The following is a 20406-nucleotide window of genomic DNA, read 5'->3' as shown; positions in this document are numbered from 1 at the left end:
CTGTGTGCCACTGCAGCCAAATCATATTGTTGCACATTAAAAGAGTTGTTTTGCATTAATTCTATTGTATATTAAACATGCTGTAATCTTGAGATATGGAATGCAATAATAATACAAAAGTCATGCTTTCATAAATACATGACCTAAGCATTCCATGTTTGATTTATTCATCCAAAGCTTATTATTGCAGTTTATTGAACTTCTTGTTAAAAAAGTTGTTTTACTTTTGGTTTAAGTCCATGAAGTTAGAACTGGCCCACAGTGCCTGAATTGCTTCTGTAAGTAACATAAAACAAATATACATTAAGGTCATTAATGAAAAAAAAACGGAATCGTTGTCTTCTTTCTGTTTTATCTTAATTTACTTACTTATTTAGGCTCTGCCCTTTAATTATTTCAAATTGAGCAGTAAATGAAATAGGGGTTTAATATCAGTGTAATTTTATATCTTATACTGTGTTACTGAGAGGTGTTAACATAAAGTGTTAACGTTTATCTTATTTTCATTAACTGCATGGTCCTTGTCTTACTTAATTGCACCTTTTTATTATTAATATTATTATTACTAAATATGATGTAAATGCGCAAAATGTGAAGGGAATAGTTTGCCTATTATTAAAACAAAGTTCAGCTAGGAATACCGTATATACTCGCGTTTAAGTTCTCTTGTGGATTAGTCGAAGCTTGATTTTAAAGCATAATTTCCAGTATTTTATAATGTCAGTTGTCTAAGTCGGATGCAGAAAACTCACATTATTGGTCCAAGAGATCATGCTAACACCCACCTGAGAGAGTAACCACGGAGCACACTGCCTTTTTTTTTATGTATTGTGTCTACGTGAGCATACGGTAATACTCAAACTATTCCATAGTGACGTTTGCACTGTTTTGTTTTTTTTGCATCTCACACCCTCAAACACCTTTATCATAAGAGCATCTGTTATCTACGATGGAGTGTTCCATCAGAAGAAAATATGAAACTGGTTTTAAATTAAAAGTCGTTAAGTAGCAAAAGAAATTGGTAACTGAGCTGCTGCAACAAAATTCGATGTGTCTGAGAAACTGGTGTGAAGCAAGAAGATGGAAAAAAAAATGAAGGGTCACATTTTTGAATGGCCATACAAGTCGGGGTCTGATTTTATGACTTATATTCAAGTATATACAGTAATTCTAAATTATAAATAAACATACATATAACAGCACTTCTGGGCATGCGGACAATTCAGATTAAATCTTGTGAAGATGCAGCAGTACCATAGGAATCATCTATAATCTTTGAAATTCTAAGACACTTATTGGCAAACAATTACAAAAAAGTAGACAAGATTGCACCTGTTCAAAAAATAATGGGGGCAAAAATGCACACCTTCAGAAAGAAAAACATAATTTTCATGTGCGGTATGACTTGGCGTCTTTTCTCCTTGCCTTTCTAATTATCTTAAATAACATTAGAACATTAAAACAATCTAGACGAGAACAGACCATTCAGCCCAACAAAGCTCACAAGTCCTATCCACGTATTTCTTCCAAAAAAACGTCAAGTCGAGTTTTAGAGGTCTTACTGTCTACCACACCACTTGGTAGCTTATTTAAAGTGTCTATTGTTCTTTGTGTAAAGAAAAACTTCCTAATGTTTGTGCGAAATTTACCCTTAACAAGTTTCCATCTGTGTCCCCGTCTTCTTGATGAACTCATTTTAAAATAACAGTCTCGATCCACTTGTAACGGCCGACCCCTTATTCCCAGCCGGCAGCTACACCTCCAAGACCTGTGGCCTGGATAATTGACTGAGAAACCTTTTCCTGTCAAGCCGTACCACTACACAGATTAACTTTCCCCACAATCGACGGTTTGAAAAGCAAAGACAATAAGCAGGATGTAAAATTAAACAAGAATAAATGTATTAAATGGGACAAGACACGCCACAAGACAAATGTACACTCAAATATTACTACACCCCAACAATCCCACAGCAAAACCGACAATATATATATATATACAAATCCCCTCCCTTGTCCACGTTACATATAACACACACCACACAAACGACAAATGGCTGGCAAACGGAATGATCATGAACTTGAGTCCGGTACGTGAAATAAATGTCCTGAATACGGGTACTGATTAATGGCGATAGAATTGTTCGTATTTCCCGGCGTTTGGAATAACCTCACCGTGTTTCCTCGGCGTGCGGCGAATGATGATTCGACCCCGGGGTCTTCAGCGGTAAGCAGGTTGAAAGGCAGTCCGGATGAATGAAATACAAACTGGATGATAGCGCAATGGAATGAAACGGCAGGCAGGTTGAAATCGTGAATGCGTTGTTGGTTGTTCTCCTTCTCTCTCCTCGTGCTGGTCTCTCCTTTTCGTCTCCTCCTCTTCTCCTTAAATAATCCGTGACGGCAGTAATTGATTAATTGATATACAGGTGTTTTCCAGGTAAGTGATTGTGAACTCCTCCCATCATCCGTCCTCCTTTACGGGGACAACATTAACTGATACACACAACGCAGTCAATGGGACAATGAAAACGAGACACACACAGCACTGACATTTAAACACTATGTGGCACCGCTACACACTGTACTAATTCCCTTCATAATTTTAAACACTTCATTTGTGTCTCCTCTTAATCTCGTTTTCTTAAACTGTATAGGCTCAGCTCTTTCAATGTTTCCTCATAACTCATCCCGTGAGTGTAGCCCTGGAATCAGCCTAGTCGCTCTTCTCTGGACCTTTTCTAGCACTGCTATGTCCTTTTTGTAGCCTGGAGACCAAAACTGCACACAGTACTCCAGATGAGGCCTCAACAGTGCATTAAAAAGCCTGAGCTTAACCTCCTTGGACTTATATTCCACACATTGTGCTATATAACCTAACATTCTGTTTGCCTTCTTAATGGCTTCTGAACACGGTCAGGAAGTCGATAGTTTAGAGTCCACTATGACTCTTAAATTCTTCTCATAAGGTGTACTCTCGATTTTCAGACCACCTATTGTGTATTCAAACCTAACATTTCCACTTCCTGTGTGTAATACTTTACATTTACTGTCATTAAATTTCATCTGCCACAAATCTGCCCAACCCTGTATGTTATCCAAGTCCATCTGTAATGATATAACGTATTCCATCATTTATATATATTACAAATAGCAGCGGCCCTAGCACTGACCCCTGTGAACACCACTGTTAACATCAGCCATTTCTGATGAGGTTCCTTGCACCATAACCCTCTGCTTCCTGAGTCTGAGCCAATTCTGCACCCATCTAAAACATCACCCTGAACTCACACTTCATTTAGTTTGATGCCCAACCTCTCATGTGGCACCTTATCACATGCTAACTTTCCTATTATTCTTCATCTTCTAACACAAAAGACCCCAAGATCTCATCAGAACCGTGACCCACCAAAGAGTAGTTGTCTTCAGTCTCTGAATATCCTTTATAAAGATGTAGTGGAGTTACTCATAGGTGACATATTATACTTAAACTAGTGTTCCTTCCAAAAAGTAGAGTCTCTCAGAGACTCTAGGACACATGCAGTATAAAGCAATGGCTCAAAGACCGTGAAGATGGTTACCCATCCACAGCTCTTCTAATTCTTACACAAACTGTTGGAGAAGAATGAGACACGATTCCATAACCCTTCACTCCATAGATCACACTGGTTGATCTATTTGCTCTTTTGCTCAGGTAGAAAACACGGGTGATTCTTGTATCATGTAAAGTTTCGTAACATGTCCAAATTTCATCCCCTTTAGATGGATTTATCTATGTCCTAGCATAGAACTCTGTGACAACTACTGTATAAATAGGTTTTTGGTCACATCTTAAACATATGGCTACATAGATCCTGCAGCTCTAAACTTGTTGACACCCATCCTGTAATCAAAGCATTTGACTCAATTTTTCCACCAAGCTAATTTGAATTCTCGTATTATGTTTAGAAAATGACATTAATTTAACTTAATCTCTGTACCAATTGAAGTGTATACTTAGGAATCGGAGCTACACAAATTCATATACTGCTGAAAATGTAATCAGTATTACATGGCAATAAGAATTATCTCTTAAAATCAGGTCTGTAAGTCTGTTCATCATAATGAGAACAGGAAGATACCTTTCTAGCAGACCCAAACACAACTGCTCTAGACTGATGTTTACATATGCTCCTTTAATTCTTCTTCCTGTTCATCATTTCCCACTTCTATATGGGGTCAATGTGCTTGATCAGCCTTCTCCAAATCTCAGTCCTGCACCTCCTCACCCGTTAAACCCTTTTCCTTCAGATCTTCTTTTATTTTATCCATCCACCTCCGCTTTGACCTCCCTCACTTTCACTTCCATCCTTCTTTTGCCCACATATTCATTGTATCTCTCATAATGTGTACATACCACTTCAACCTACCTGTACTTTCTTAGGTATTTCTCCCACCTTTGTTGTACCTCAGATGGTCTCATTTCTTATTCCGTCCTTTGTTGTAACTCCACACATCCATCTCAACATTCTCATTTTTGTCACATCTAACTTCTCCTGTGCCTCCCTTTATTATCCATGTCTCAGCTTCATGCATCATCGCTAGCCTTACATTTAAACACCTTACCTTTCACCTTAGCCTTAATCCTTCAATCACACAATACTCCTGATACCATCTTCTGATTGTTTCACCTACACTGCACTTTTTGGGTTATCTCTTAACCTGATTTTCCATCTTGGGCTACCACTGATCCTAGATATTTAAATGTATCCACTCTTTTCAGTAGCTCTTGCTGCAGGCTAACTCCTGAATCCTGATCATCATGAAACCTTAAATTATGCATGCTCCTTTAATAATGCACAATAATTGCTTGATTATTCCTAATAAAGATGTATACATTATAAAAGCATTTGTTCAGCACTCTGTGATGCCAATAAGACTATGCAGTCGGCGACTCAGAGTAGTGTATATAAGCATAATGAGCCAAGATTTTAAATGACAAAGAAAAAAACAAAGTGTTTTATAGGGGATTTATGTTATGGGGACATTTTGAATTTAGCTCACAAGAATTACATAACTGTTCCAAAGTGAATTCAGAATATGTCACAAGTACTATAAATACCATGCATTCAAAATGCAGCCAACTCTAGATCTAAACATGTAATCAGATGAATGGATGCTAAAAAATGCCTGTCAATTATTAAAGGGCACAGCTGATTTTACAATACCTTGAATGCACTTTGACCATAATTTCCATTAAACAGCAAAAGTACAATTATGTAAACTTGTTTCCAACTACAGTATAAACCTACTTACTTAGTATAAAGTGACAATAAAACAAACAAAAAAAACTTACCATACCTAAAAATAAAATATACAGCTGTGGTTAAAACTTTTCAGAATGACACAAATATAAATTTTCGCAAAGTTTGCTGCTTTATTGTTTTCAGATCTTCTTGTCAGATGTTTTTATGGTATACTGAAGTATAATTGCAAGCATTTCATACGTTTCAGAGGCTTTTATTGACAATTACATTAAGTTCATGCAAAGAGTCCATATTTGCAATGTTGGCCCTTCTTTCATATTCAAGACCTCTGCAATTCACCCTGGCAGTCTGCCAATCAACTTCTGGGCCAAATCCTAACTGATGGCAGCCCATTCTTTCTTAAACAGTTCATGGAGTTTGTCACAACCTGTGGGTTTTTGTTTATCCACTCGCCTCTTGAAAATTGACCACAAGTTCTCAATGAGATTAAGGTCTGGGGAGTTTCCTAGCCATGGACCCAAAATTTTGAAATTGTGTTCCCCGAGCCACTCAGTTGTCACTTTTGCCTTATGGCCCGGTGCTCCATCATGCTGGAAAAGGCATTGTTGGTCACCAAACTGTTCTTGAATGGTTGGGAGAAGTTGCTCTTGGAGGACATTTTGGTTCCATTCTTTATTCATTGCTGTGTTCTTAGACAAAATGGTGAGTGAGCCCACTGCCTTGGCTGAGAAGCAACTCCACACATGAAGGCAGCTAATTTTTCTTTCACAGTCTTTTCAGCAGATGTACAACAAGTTAATACTTTATCTATAATAACACAGAAAGGAAACTCGTCTGCTATTAAGAAATCGATGAAGGTTGCAAGCCATTCTATAGCAGACCGCTTAAATGCCTGAATACTTTACGGCTCTGAATGTTTGCATTGTATTTTAAATATTAATTGCATGATTAAAAAAAATCCTTTGAATGTACTAGTGTGTGAACGTCGGACTTCAAGTGAGTCAAAAGTGTTTCCCATTTTATTTTTCTGACATAAATATCACAATGCGTGACAGATTTGACCTCGTTTCCATGGTGACAAAATATAAACCATTAAAAAATTATTTTAAAAAATTAGTGGTATTTTACTTTGGAAATATTACCATGCCACCAGCAAATGCAAAGCAAAAACAGTTAAAATAAATTTGTTAAGGCTTTTACCTTACATATTGCCTTTGAGGTTTTAGTGCCATGCTCATACAGTATATCATTGTGCATACATGATTAATTTTATATTATGGACAGAATGTAAATTTTCCTGGGATGTCTATTGTAAACTCACTCCAGTTATTTTATAGGCCTTTTAAATCAGGTGCATAATTAAACCTTCTCTCCCAAATTGTCTTGTTAAATTCTACGTGTGGATATTTCTAATTTTGTAAAACTGTTTTGTTCGGTACTTAGAATATCTTGGCAGAATGGGTGTAAGGCAAGTCCCAGCCAGGATAGGATACCATTTTATTGCTAAGCCAATGTTGGAGAAGACTAATTATTGAATTTAGATTTGTAAATCAAGGTCATTAATGTTCACTCATTTTGCAGGAAAGAGAAAACCACAGTAACTGGAAAAAGAAAATCATACAGATATAAAAACATGCAGACTCCTCAATGTGATGATTCAGAATCTTATTTAGGTCAGTTGAGTTGGAAGAGAACATAAAGCCTCTTTTCATTGATTTGTATATTGTAATGACAAAAAAATAAATAAAAAAACAGTTATGAATTACAAATCCATGGTTTCATTTTTTTATATTTGGAAAGTAGTGTCATAGATTGTCAATTTTCCTACTTCACTGCCCTAGTCTGTTTTGAATAAAAATGTCAACAGCACAGTTTCTGCTCAAAGGCATCCTGGAGGTTATGGAGCAGAGGAAAACTGTCACAGCCAATCACTTCGACACAATGCAGTTATGAAGACTGACACGCAATTACCATTCCTTTAAATTATACAAAGCAACACATCATACACACATTACTAATTAAGTAAAGTAACCCTGACTGTCGAATATCTCGATTCAGCATTAGCAATTCAGGGACATAGCAATAATATTTCTAATTTTAAACACAATGAGGCTTTATAATGATTGTAAAGTTCTTACGGAGGGTAGAGGGACATGGTAACGACTGATGGTGCAGAATTTTAGTGACTATGATGGAGAGCTTTGGAAATTGTACACGCATTTTGGTATTTTTTTTAACTTACAATACAATATCATTCCAGTGACTGTAGAGTCTGATAGTAAGGATAATGTCTGAAATGAGAATATTGCAGTATACTCAACAGAGAAAGTTATAATGACCTTAATCATGGACATTAGTAAGGATTGACTTCAGTAGGGATTGTTCTTTTTTTACTGTTGTTATTGGCAAGAACTGGTAGATCACATTAAAATCTCTCTATTATAAAAAAAATCTTGGGAGGGAGACTAGGGAGACGAGATGTGATCTTCTCGGAAGACAATATGACGTCCTGCAAGAGACACTTTAACGTCACGGAAGACAAGGCAGTGAGACAACATTTAAAACAAGTTCACGGACATATAACCTAGCATGTGTTGGAATGCTTTTGGCAGACACACTTCATGTGCTCCCAGCTCTTAAAACAACAACAAGCAGAACACGCAGCTCGCCAGCAGTAGCAAGCCAGAAGATGATCCGATTGCTTCTCCTTAGTGTGCGTTCAGCCCCTCCACCCCCTTCGCAACGCGAATGGCAGAGACGCGAAGTGGCAAAAGGACAGCTGCTGTATAGGCTTTTAAATGATCGATGCGCAGTGCGACAAGCAGAACACACAGGTCACCAGCAGCAACAGCAGCAACAAGCCAGCAGATGATCCGACCGCTTCACCTTAACATGCATTCAAACACAACGCGAGTGGCAGAGACACAAAGTGCCAAAAGGACAGCTGCTGTACAGACTTTTAAATGATCAATGCACAGCGAGACAAGCAGAACACGGAGCTCACCAGCAGTAGCAGCAAGACAACATGATCCGAGGCCATCTCCTTAGTGTGTGTTCAGTCGCCCCCCCAAAGTCACAACGTGAACAGCGTTATACATCCTGCGAAAGAGATTTAACCATGCCTGGAGCCAGAAATAAAGGACAAGTATTGTTTTAACAAAAGTTTCAAAGTAAAAGTGAAAATAATACATATGTAACTATTCCCATGAAAATAACAATCTCTTTAAATTGTATATCCGGTAAATCAAACCTGGGGATGGGCGAGCGAATCAAGCAGGGGACGGAGCCCCCTAGTATTTATTATTTTTGCCACAGCTTCTTTGTTTGCTTCTGTGTACTAATAAAAGTAAAACCATGTATAACGTCTTTATATCCATTTATGTTTTTATTTGGTCTCTTCTGCCTTTTTCTTTCTTTCTTTGGCAAAATACTCAAGAAAAATAAAAAACGTTGTTAGGTGCAAAAAGAGATTTGACAAAAAATCCAAACCAAGGCTAACAAGTCATAGTACATGAATAACAAATAAAAGCAAACAAACCTAACAGAAGTTATATAGAAACATAAAAAATAATAATTAAAAAATAATCAATCTATACTAATAAAAGGCAAAGCCTTTACTGACTCACTCACTCACTCACTCACTCACTCACTCACTCACTCACTCACTCACTCACTCATCACTAATTCTCCAAGTTCCCGTGTAGGTAGAAGGCTGAAATTTGGCAGGCTCATTCCTTACAGCTTCCTTACAAAAGTTGGGCAGGTTTCATTTCGAAATTCTATGTGTAATGGTCATAACTGGAAGGTATTTTTCTCCATTTACTGTAATAGAGTTGAGCTCATCACGCCTCCCACGTAATCACGTGAACTAAATGTCAACGCAGTGCATAGAAAACCAGGAAGAGCTCCAAAAAGCGCTGAAGAAAACATGCATTATATAATTGAGAAGGCAGCTTCCCAATTCATTTTACCCTTGCACACCCTTGGTTTAAGAAGAAGTATGAAAAAATATGACATTAACACAGAAAAGCAGATCACCAATTGAAGCTTTATGAATAATTGATTCGCCATCAATAATTGTTTTGGTAAAGCCATACTAATTGTAATCCCTCTTCCATTTTATAATTTTTCCGCCACTTGCCATGATTAAATGAACGGTAAAAAAGTAAGAGCGAAGCAAGGGTGACTTATTCAGGCAGGCATGCGACAGCTCAATAGCTCGAATTTGGATATAAGTAGATTCTATTTAGTCGCCAGAAATATATTTGTTAGGAATGGAAGTTGAATTTAGTCTTTAAATTTCTATGTTAAAGAAAAAGTTATGCAATGATGACTACATTTAACTATATAAAGTCAAAACTTGATTATATAAAGTCACTGTCGGAATAAATAAAGTCAAAACTTGAATATATAAAGTCAGCGTCGGTATATATAAAGTCAAAACTTGAATATATAAAGTCAGCAGTGGAATATTTCGGAATATATAAAGTAAGCGCTAGAATATATAAAGTCAAAACTTAAATATATAAAGTCAGCGTTGGAATATATAAAGTCAGCGCTGGAATATATGAAGTCAAAAAGGGGGTCAAACACCGTATTAGTATGGTGTTCCTAATAATCCTTTAGGTGAGTGTATATATAGATTGTGGTCCCTGGCCGGGATGCCCAGGAGAACCGGAGGAGGGCTTGTGCCTCCTCCAGACCGTGAGGGGGCATCCGTCCTGGTTATTTTGGGGGCCTCGGGTAAAGGGCTTGGAAGCCCAGCCCTGTAGGGACCCGTGGCCACCGCCAGGCGGCGCCCCAGTGCCTGAATATCCCGGGAGCCCAGCACTTCCGCCACACCAGGAAATGCTGGGGGGAAGACGACAGGGGACTCCCGGACGGCTTCCGGGTGCGCAGCCGGCACTTCCGCCTCCAGTCATCGGCAGAAGTCGGGTGGAAGAGGACGGAGCTGGAGGGAGAACTAGAGGTGGCCAGGAGAAAGGCACTGGAAGAGTGTGGCCTGGACATTGGGGGAATCGGTGCTGGAGGCACAGGGGTGTGTGAGTGCACGAAAAACTGTAAATACTGTTGTAAATAAAAGTGTGTTGGGTGCAACAACGATGTCCGTCTGTGTGTGTCTGGGCCAGCATCCACAAGATATATATATATAGATATATATATATATATATATATATATATATATATATATATATATATAGATATGAGAACAACACTCATATCAATAACAAAACAATTACATTAACAATCATGTTACGTTATTTTTAAAATTTTTCCTTTTCTTTTTTATAACTTCTTTAACACACTACTTCTCCGCTGTGAAGCGCGGGTATTCTGCTAGTACAACAATAAAACAGACATTAGGCTCAAACATAACACCGCCATTATAGATGCATACTCTTATCTTCATTTTAAAAAGATAGTCTGCTTTATTTTTTGAAAGCTCCACTCTTTGTTTAATTCTAGGCAGTCCATGTCTCAAAAGACATACTTCTTGTACTAACTGGACTACAACGGAGCTAGAATCTTGGGGTCCTTTCTGTTTTAAGAATTATTTAAGAAAGGTTAAACATACCAGTGATTACTTGCTATGATGTGGAAACTGCCTCTTCAGTATTATGATCTTAAAGAGGTTTTCAGTAAAAAAAAATTCCAACTTTTGGTCCATGTCATCTTTAAATAGTGGTGGCATTGGAAGGGGTGGGACCTCCAGTGTCACACCAGAAGTGACATCACAGTTGATCCATGTTTGCTTCCTCTGTTCTAAAGGTGGAAGAAAGCAAGGCTGTGAACACGGCTGTTTCTCCACTCTCATATTTATAGGTCCAGGTGCATGACAATAATTAAATAGTTTTTTAAAGTGACTGTTCACTTAACAGCTTTAAGGACTACTTTTATTCTAAACTTTACAACGGATACAGAAAACAGGAATAGTAATAAGTTAAATGGCATTTCCTATAGTAAACTATGCTGTGTCACTATGATAAGTAAAATGCACAATGCGATAGGGCTACTTCTGAAAATAGTTTTCCTAAAACATACTGAAACAGGGCTATTCCAATAGTGAATACATATTGGAACAGATCCCCTTCAGCTTAATACTAAACAAGTTCATCCATTTATTCTTTTTCCAATCAGCAAATCTTTACACTACTTAGAAGTACCAATTCACTTAATGCAATCATCTTTGGGGATGTGGAAAGAAAACTGGAGCACCCAGTAGGAAATCCATGCAGACACAGAGAGAACCTGAACATTCCATACAGGTAATGACCAAGTACAGAATTCAAACAAAGAACAGTGGAATCTTGGCTCAGCAGTGCTAGCCACTTCATGATTCATTGCATAATTATCTCTAAGTGAATATTTGGCTGAAAACTACACTTCAAACTCATCCCCTAGTCACTGAGAATTTGTCTATAGGGATATCCTCCAAATCCTGAACACTTTATAATAAATTCAGCCAAAGAAAGGTTCTCTTACTACAGTGGACTAGGGTCCTGCACAGATTTAGTTCTCATCTCGTGTTTAATGCTGCCTGTGTAGATTTTAGCTTCCTGTGACTAAGTTGCATTGTACTTGTATGTATGTGCTGTATGTATGAAAGTTTCCATTATATAAAGTACTAGCAGAATACCCGCGCTTCGCAGCGGAGAAGTAGTGTGTTAAAGAAGGTACGAAAAAGAAAAGGAAACATTTTAAAAATAATATAACATGATTGTCAAAGTAATTGTTTTGTGTATTTGGCGGCAGCGTCACAAAGTTTTTTTCGTCTAGCTGCATCAGAAAATGTACCACGACGTCTGACACGCCTCCTTTTTACTGTTTTCTCACAGCTTGGATTGCTGCTGTCATATATACACACACACACACACACACACACACACATACATACATACATACATATATATATATATACACATATATATACACATACATATCTTCATATCTACATATCTATATACATATCTACATATACACACATATATATATATATATATATATACATACCTATCTACATCATATATACACACACATACATACATACACACACACAAATTATATATATGTGTGTATGTATGTATGTATGTATGTATGTATGTATGTGTGTGTGTGTATATATATATATATATATATATACACATACATACATATATACACATACATATACTTGTGTGTATAGCTTTTATATATGTGTGTGTATAGCTTTGGTCACTGAGTGCAAGGGAGAAATAATAAAATATAGTCTATAAGTTATTAAACAGTAAAACATTAACGTTTTAAGAAGTACAGGTACATTGAGCACTACTGGAGTGGTTGCGGGTAAACTACATTTTAAAGACTGTGTAACACAACAGGTAAGTAACTAACAGCAGCTAAAATATATATGGATCATCTCTCGGTAGTAGATCCCTTTTGAAAGGGCTACACGACGGCTGTGGCAGAGAAATTACATTTTCTATATGAGCGTTCAAATTTGTGCCTCTGGTAATGTGCCTTACCGGCATTTAAAGAAAATTAGTTTTGTGTCCTCTGCACTGTTAAGAGAGAAAGGCTTTGGTTTGGGATAAAAGGTGTAAAGAAAGGAAAGTTGCCTTTTTCTTTTATATAGTATAGAGATGTGTTCGCTGCGTTATGATCGCCTTTTGGGGACAGTCTTGGGGTGGGTCTTGTGTAGACTGGTGAGACGTCCCCGCCATTAATCTGCTGTGATGGCACTGTCAGTCCTCCACTCATATGCGTGTCTTCATAATCCGAGCTGACAACCTCATAATCGTATACGTGCAAAAGAAAGTGTGAATCGCCTTAATATTATTTTGCCGTGGTGTAGAAAAGGGGTCCCGTGTTTGCACTTGTCTGGGCTATAGCGCAGGGGAGGATGAAAAAAATTAAAAGTGCTCACTTTGACTTAAGGCAGAAGCGCAGTCAGCGTCTCAAAGGCCGGCACAGCTATGCACGCGCTGCTGCTCGACTTTTGCGGCAGGAGACCACAGTTTTGCAGACACGTTCATGATATCAAAAGTCTCAGCGCTCTTTGGAGGTCATTCATATATATATATATCAAAATACCGCCCTCGCAGCGAGAAGTAGTGTGTTAAAGAAGTAATGAAAAGAAAAGGAAACATTTTAATAATAACGTAACATGATTGACATTGTCATGAGTGTTGCTGTCATATATATGCCTGCCTAAATAAGTCACCCTCGCTTTGCTCTTACTTTATTTACCGTTCATTTAATCATGGCTAGTGGTGGAAAAATTATAAAATGGAAGGAGGATGGCTTTACCAAAACAATTATTGATGGCGAATCGATTATTCATAAAGCTTGAATTGGTGATCTGTTTTTCTGTGTTAACCTCATATTTTTCATACTTCTTCTCAAACTAAGGTGGTGCGAGGGTAAAATGAATCGGGATGCGCTGATCAAAGTAATCGGTGTACCAGGAAATCATGCATTGATAAAAGCTCCCCTTTGCTTGTAATGCAAAGTGTGATTAAATGCATTATTTTTCAAAGCGTTATGGAGCACATGCATCGAAGCTTCTCAGCTGTGCTTGTGCTAAGAAAAGGAAAGATTTTAAAAATAACGTAACACGATTGTCAATGTAACCTTTTGTAAGTAGTGCCTGGAGGATTCAGTGTGGAGAAACTCTATAGAGACAGCGTGTGTATTAACTTGTGGATTTTTCTGTGAGTATTTGGTGGCAGTCTGAAGAAGTTGCTTTGGAAGACGGCGTTAGCTGCAGAGCTCAGCTCAGAGCCAAATGAGATGAATGGGAGGGGAGATGATGACGACTGACTCCCCACCCTTAACTGTCAATCCCCACAAACACAGTCTCTCGGAATTTGCATAAGCACACCCCTTCACCTACAATTTTAACTTAGTTATAAAGTGATCGAAACTCTCGTTTATATCCTGCGTCCTCTCATTAAACTTGTATCCCGCATTACCTGTGGGCATGTGAAACGCCAGCGTAGCCTGTCTATGAACTTAATTTAAAGTTTAGGTTTACACCTTGCTTTCTTTCCGAGGTAGCAGCACTCATGAATATGGTAGTATATGTCACTCGCTCGCTTCTTATTGTTTTTCGCTGCCTTCTCAATTATATAATGCATGTTTTCTTAAGCGCTTTTTGGAGGTCTTCCTGGTTTTCTACGCACTGCGTTGACAGTCAGTTCACGTGATTACGTGAGAGGCGTGATGATGTCACACGAAACTCCGCCCCCCCAAGTCTTTCCAGCTTAACTCTATTACAGTTAATGGAGAAAATACCTTCCAGTTATGACCATTAGGCGTAGAATTTCGAAATGAAACCTGCCCAACTTTTGTAAGTAAGCTGTAAGGAATGAGCCTGCCAAATTTCAGCCTTCTACCTACACGGGAAGTTGGAGAATTAGTGATGAGTCAGTGAGTGAGTGAGTGAGTGAGTGAATGAGTGAGTGAGTGAGTGAGTGAGGGCTTTGCCTTTTATTAGTATAGATAACAATGTTAGCTTTAATTTTTATTTGGCACTATAAACAACTGTGCTAAAGTAGTTTTATTTAATCCATGTTATACACAGGTAGAAAGATATTTTAACACTACATGGCAACTAGTAGTCCATACACTTAATATTTCTTTTAGAGCGCATTTACAGAATTATTGGCTGCCTCAGCAACAACAGGATCAGCTAGCCTTGCAGTGGACACTGGCCATTGCTGAGTGCACATACGAACGCACTCACACTGGTTCATATTTAATTCACAATAGACAGCCCTCCACAAAAAGGGCGATGGATCAGGAAAAAACTGTATTCAACCCAGGATAATTATTTGGTGCAAAAATCCATTTGTGTGTTTGCTTCCCTACTCACAACTGCTTTTTAAACATCATTCCTAGAAGCACAATATGTTTTCATGGCAGACAGCTTAATGAGCATTAGATTACGAAATGAAAAATTTCCAGGCAAATTGACAGAGTGAGTTAGGAGCCTTCGAGTGAGAAGTCAGAGCATGTTTAGCCACTCAGCAGGAGTGACTGAGAGCTCCAAGAGGTCCCACTGATGCTGATGGATGGTGGTGGGGACACAAGCCAGTGAAGCTTGAGCTTGCTAGTATGCGTCTCCTGCTGCTGAGCGGACTCTAGGAGCGAGTTGAGGGGATGTGGATGTGGACGGATGGACTGTGGCTTAAGGTTTGGAAGACGACTGATCTTTTTTTTTTTTTTAAGACGTTGATTTTAACCACTTTTGGATTATGTATTTATTGGGATTTTAATCTACACTTGAATACTGTTTTTATGGATTTATGTATTTATTTATGTATAGAATTAAGCACCATGCCTTATTTATTGTTTGGACACAGTTGTACTGTTGTTTGGAGACTCTTTGATTGTTATGTGTCCTCGTTGCAATAGTCCATCCACAGTTCATGAATATTGATGATCCAGAAGGAAATGCTAGATTCAGACAACACATGCATCACAGAGAATTACCGTTTATACTTGTATATAAACTGGGTCTTGAAACACAAAAAATTGATCATTAAATCAATTTACTTATGCGCCTGTTCAAAAATGCAACACTTAATTTTTTTTTTTTTTTACATCTTCTTGCTTCCTCCAATCTCGCACCAGTTTGTTAGATACATCAAATTTTGTTGCAGAAGCGCAGTTACCAATTTCATTCATCACTTCAATGGCTTTTAATTTAATACCAGCTTCATATTTTATTCTGATCGAATGTTCCATCATAGATAACGGATGCTCTTATGATAAAGGTGTATGAGGGTGTGAGATACAAAAAATACAAAACAGTGCAAATGTCGCTTCACAATACTTTGGGTATTACTGTGTGGTAACATTGGCAAAATACAAAGACAAACAAGGCTGTGTGCTCCGTGGTTACTCTCTCAAGTGGGCGTTAGCATATCATAATCTCTTGGACCAATAGCGTTAGTTTTCTGCAATGGACTTATACGGCCGACATTATAAAATACCGTAAATAAAACAGTAAAATCAAGCCCTGACTTATACGTGGGAGAACTTAAACGCGAGTATATACAGTATATGGAAGGTCGCTTTGCCAGACAGAGCATATAAGAATTTGTTTACATGAATATTTGCATAAGACAGAATACAGAGTGGATGATTATTAAAGAGCTGTAAAGTATATGAAATGATTAATAAGAGGATAGTTAAGTGTCTATTTTTTTATTTTATTTGAAGAAAATAACATTCAATATGATCAAGTCTAACTTACATAATGAAGAAAATAACATCAAGTCGAATTTAACAAAACAGAATTCGGTACCCACCCGAGAAGTTTTAACTTTAAATGTATGAAACTCTGTTTTTTAACTCTATAAAATGCATCATCTCCCTTGTTTTACCACAAGAAAGTTATATTGTCTGTTAAGTGGATAGCACATTTCATAAATGTTTCAGCAGATTTTACATTTTATTTCCACTTGAATAAAACATGAAATTAATTATTCTGTATATTGCCATAGATAGATAGATAGATAGATAGATAGATAGATAGATAGATACTGAATATGTATAAATATTTTATTTAGTTTTCAAATCTGTGTAAGATTCATAATAATCTGTTTAATAGATGCATTCAAAGTTTTAATATATGTATTAGGTAAAATGAATATGTTTTATTCATCGGTTTACTGTTCACTCTTAAAAATAAAGGAGCCAAAGTGATTCTTCAGAGTGATGCCATAGGGGACCATTTTTGATTTATAAAAGAACCGTACACATGAAGGTGCAAGAAAAAACCTTTATTTATTTAGATCTATTTTAAGTTCCATAAATAACCATGAAGAGTGAATAGCAGATACATAAAATACAAGTGATTTCTTGATTTTTAAAAGGATATTTGCTGCATACAATTATTCAGGGTTAAGTTCAGTTTTTTTCTCTCAGTCAGTATCCTACTCTACATTAAAGTTTTATGTTTCGTCCATAAATTAGGAACCCTTTTTAAAGACCAAAGAACCAATTTCATATGCAAACAACATCTAACAGAATTAAATGATTCCTTGCCAATAAGAGTAACCACAAAAAACAGTTTAGGGTCATTTTAGAGTAATTACTTTTTAGAGTGCAAGTTGAACTTTTGAATGTTTCTAAATAATAACTGAAGAAATTCATATACTGCATATAGTGCAAACTTTTTAGACTTTTCAAGTCATGTGAACATATTATCATGAAATTCTTACCAGAATGCCTGCCACGAAACAGTAACAATAGTAGTATGATAGGTCAGACAATAAACTAATCCAAAAACATATAATGAATACAACAACAAATGCTGAAGAAAATATGAATAAAATACCCCATGCAACTGTGAGAATAATTGAGATGTTAATCAGTGATTAATAAGGAATCTCTTGGTGGGTCATGGTGTGAGTGCTTATGGTTCTGCACCACTTGCCAGAGTCGAAGAAGAGAAAAGTGACTATGCAGAATGGCTGAGATCTTTAATGAAACTGCCTTTCTTAAACTCCTCTATGCCTAGATAGAGGGGAGCAGAGTTGTAATAATAATCCCAGACCAGTGATCATCTGTGTGAATTTTGCATATTTTGTGCTCTGTAATGGAGTGGCACCCTACCTTTGTTTGGATACTGATTTTTACACCAAGAATTACATGGCTTAAGGAAATTTAAAAAAAAAAAAGAATGTACAGGGTGAGTCAAAATCATATTAACATTTGAATGGCGGAAACAATTTATTCATAAAACATAATTCATATGTACAAGATGATTTACAGGCATGTTTCAACCTGTTTGCCATCATGGTCAACAACGAGCCCCCAACCCAACCCAACGAGCAACAGTAAAGCCCGGACACACATTTTGCGGGGAGTAGATGATACCACCGTCTGTATTCTGTCCTTCAGGTCATTGATATTACAAACTTTCCTGCTATACACGCGTACCTGTGTGGAGGCCATGGCAATGGTCCATCATGACCTATCCATCAACCTGGAAAGGTGTGATCGAGATAAAAATAATCCATTAGTGTTAACATAATTTTGACTCACCCTGTATTTAGTTAATAGTTAACTCGTCATGAGATACAGGGGTCTTCTCAGATTGTCTAATGATTGCACTAGCTAAACCCCTACTCATGAAAAATGTTCTTAAGTCCTCTGTCTTCAACAACTTTTAACTTATTTCTAACCTTCCTTTTAAGTAAAATTCTAGAAAAAGCAATTTTTCAAAAATTAAATAACTATTTAAAAAACAATTTATTCTTGATAAATTTCAATCAGGTGTTAGAAGAAATCATAGCATAGAAGCTACACTGGTTAAAGCAGTAAATGACTTGTGGGTTAATGCGTAGCGAGGCCATGTATCTGTTGTTGTTCTACTAGATCTAAGTATGGGATTTGACACCATAGACCACAGTATTCTTAGAAATTGCTTTAGTCAATGGATAGGCCTTTCTGGCAGTGCCTTAAATTGGTTTTAGTCTTATTCGACAGGTAGAAAATCCTTTGTTAGCTGTGGTGATTTTAGTTCAGAGATCTATGATATCGTATACGGTGTGTCATGAGCATCTGTTCTGGGCCGCTATTATTTTTAATCAGTGTTTTTCCATTAGACTTGATTATATTGAAACACTACATGAACTACCATAGTTATGCAGATGACATTCAGCTTTACTTATTTATGGCCCCTGACGCTATGGGCTCTGTTGTCCAATCCACTCTTGTATTTCTGAATGGATGAATAGTAATTTCCTCAAGCTAAGTAAGGAAAAACCTGAAATCTTAGTCATTGGTAACACTGGAAATAATGAGAGTATTAGAAATAAACGTGTCCCCTTAGCATTAAAAGGCAAGTTTGAAGTAAAGAATTTAGGTGTAATCTTGGACTCTGACCTAAACTTTAATCACATATTAATTAACATGTGCATTTTGCTATTTAAGGAATGTTGCAAAAGTTGACCTCTTACAACATTGCAAGGTGCGGATAAATTAGTTCAAGCCTTTGTTTTTAGTTGACCAGGTTATTGTAATGCACTCCTAACTGGAGTACCTAAGAAAGACATCTGTTGGTAACAGCTTGTCCAGAATGCAGTATCAAGAATCTTAACCAGAAACAGAAAATTTGAGCACATCTCCCCAGTTTTAGTGTCATTACATTGGTTATCTGTGTCCTGTAGAATTGACTTTAAAATTCTACTAATGGTATATAAAGCCTTAAATAATCTTACTACTTCACATATTTTTGAGTCCTTTCTCCCCCTACAATCCAAGTCATATCTTTAGATCTTTTAATAGCAGTCTGCTTATTATTCCAAGTGCTAAGCATAATAAAGCGGTGAGTCAGCCTTTTGCTGTTATACACTATAAATCTGGAAAACTTTCCCGATTAAGATACTCCAGGCTAACACCATAGATCATTTGAAATAACTCCTAAAAAGCTAAGTTTTTAATTTTGTTTTTTGTAACAACTTTTTAGTTCCACCCTGAATAAACTAGATAATGCATAGAATTATAATGTTCTTCAATTCATTTTCAATCATTATTAATCTCTACTTTTCTCCGTTTTCTTTTCTGATTCTTAAAGCACCACCACCATCTGATCAAAGTATTGTGCAGCTGCCTGTGATGTTTGAATTAAAGTGGACATCCAACTTCCCACATCAAATCTTTTAAGACGAAGCCTGAAGAAAAAAAGAGTAACAAACTACTTAGAAACATTTATGTTAGGTAGAATGTCTAGTGAAGGCTGGGAGCTCTTTTTACTTTGGAACCCAGTAGATTTTGTTTTTTCCTGTCCTCCTGGCCATCTGACCTTATCTTTGGACTCATCTTCACAGACTTAAAAACCAATTCTACATAAGGACTCTGCTTCCCTATCTCTATATATATAAAATCCAACGTCTGTCTGTATGTCTGTCTGCTTTTCATGAGACATCTATTTAACGGATTTAGATCATTTTTTTTTCTAGAATTTGCTTGAACATTCTGGTTGATTTTGCGACTAAGCTCATCGCGTTAAGTATCATAGTTCGCTTGTGGTACTGATTTATTTGTGCGAATCCAAAAGAGATGCAGTGGACCAAGGGGAGGGGGTGGGGCTATGTGGCTCTGTTGTCCAATCCACTCTTGTATTTCTGAATGGATGAGTAGTAATTTCCTCAAGCTTAGTAAGGAAA

At 37.1% G+C, this 20406-nt stretch overlaps 1 protein-coding gene across 3 annotated transcripts in view; it reads right to left on the bottom strand.

Annotated features, from left to right (window-relative positions):
• The window catches only part of LOC120541399 (cytosolic carboxypeptidase 4), a 917845-nt gene that overhangs the window by 280432 nt on the left and 617007 nt on the right, over window positions 1-20406 (bottom strand). The window lies entirely within an intron of this gene.

This window comes from Polypterus senegalus, chromosome 12, assembly GCF_016835505.1.
Source record: "Polypterus senegalus isolate Bchr_013 chromosome 12, ASM1683550v1, whole genome shotgun sequence".
NCBI lineage: Eukaryota > Metazoa > Chordata > Cladistia > Polypteriformes > Polypteridae > Polypterus > Polypterus senegalus.
This window is presented reverse-complemented; position numbering and strand designations above follow the sequence as displayed.